The 1,421-nt window shown below is 35.5% G+C and overlaps 1 non-coding gene across 1 annotated transcript; it reads left to right on the top strand.

Moving 5' to 3' along the window:
• The first annotated feature begins 497 nt into the window (after positions 1-497).
• LOC133787344 (small nucleolar RNA R71) lies at positions 498-604 on the top strand. Its single transcript, XR_009872372.1, has one exon. It is a non-coding gene; the product is annotated as a small nucleolar RNA R71 (small nucleolar RNA).
• The last annotated feature ends 817 nt before the right edge of the window (positions 605-1,421 follow it).

The raw sequence follows: 1,421 nt of genomic DNA, 5'->3' as shown, positions 1-1,421 counted from the left end.
CTTGATTATTTTTCCAAGACAGGTTAGGGTGATTTTTCCATGCAGGAGTATATGAATTTTAGTAGGTGTTGGGTGCAGGTCTTAAACTATTACCAATAACCTATGCCTGTTCCAAAGGCATATTATTTACATCTGTTGAGCAACTAGCTGTGCTTGGGCATTGTTCATACGAATGCAGTCCCCCACAAATCTCACAACTCATGACATTCTATACTTGCATTGCTTGTGCGGCGAGGTTATTTTGTTGTAATTGCTTGGTTAGAGATGCCAATTGAGTGGTCAATAAAGCAATAGGATTGACTTCTAAGACTCTTGATACCTTCATATTCTCATGTTCAATAGGCCAATTATAGTTATTCATGGCCATCTCTTCCAATAATTCATATGCTTCATTAGCACTTTTTCTCATAAATGCTCCTCCCGATGCTGCATCTATAATTGTCCTTGTATTTCCCCCCAAACCATTATAGAATGTATGAACCAGAAGCCACTTTTCTATTCCATGATGTGGGCATTTCCTTTGCAACTCTTTAAAATGTTCCCATGCGTCATATAAAGACTCCCCATCAAACTGATGGAAGTTATTAATCTCTCCTCTTATTCTGGCTGACTTCGCAGGAGGAAAATATTTACCAAGGAATTTCCGAGCCAAGTCTTCCCAAGTAACTATTGAGTTGGCCTGTAATGAATTCAACCAACTTTTAGCTCTGTTTCTTAATGAAAACAGGAATAATCTTAATCTTACAACATCATTACTCACCCCATTCATTTTGAATGTCGCACATAGCTCTAAAAAATTTGTGATTTGGAGATTTGGATCATCATTTGGTAACCCCCCAAATGTACACAAATTTGTACCATCTGAATAATTTAGGGTTTTATCTCAAAATTATTTGCCTCAAAAGTAGGAGGATGAATACTTGAATGTATCCCCGTAATAGTAGGGAGTACATAGTTTCTCAATGGTGGATCAGCTTCAGCTGCATTACCCATATTTGCATTGTTGTTCACACCATTATTTGTGTTCTAAGCCATGGTGAAATCCAACCTTTTCTTTATCTTGTGATTTTCTCTGCACGTTCTCTCAATTTCAAGATCTATCGGTATGAGTTCCGTTTGTCTACTTCCATGCATATACCAATAATTCATTAAACAAAAAAACAACCTCGATCCAAATAAGTGTAAAATATAGAAACCAAATTAGAACAAAACACAATTAACTTTGATATTGGAAATTAAGTCCTCGGCAACAGCGTCAAAAACTTGATCGTGAAAATATGTATGCAAGTGCACACAATTGATTCATGTAATATATATGTCAAAGAGAGTATCGTTCCCATAAAGACTATTAACCAATTACCAGTAATTGTTCTTTAATTTCTATTTGGAAAACGTAATTTAGATGAATAAATCTAATTTTA

The sequence above is a fragment of the Humulus lupulus genome, chromosome 6, assembly GCF_963169125.1.
Source record: "Humulus lupulus chromosome 6, drHumLupu1.1, whole genome shotgun sequence".
NCBI lineage: Eukaryota > Viridiplantae > Streptophyta > Magnoliopsida > Rosales > Cannabaceae > Humulus > Humulus lupulus.
This window is presented reverse-complemented; position numbering and strand designations above follow the sequence as displayed.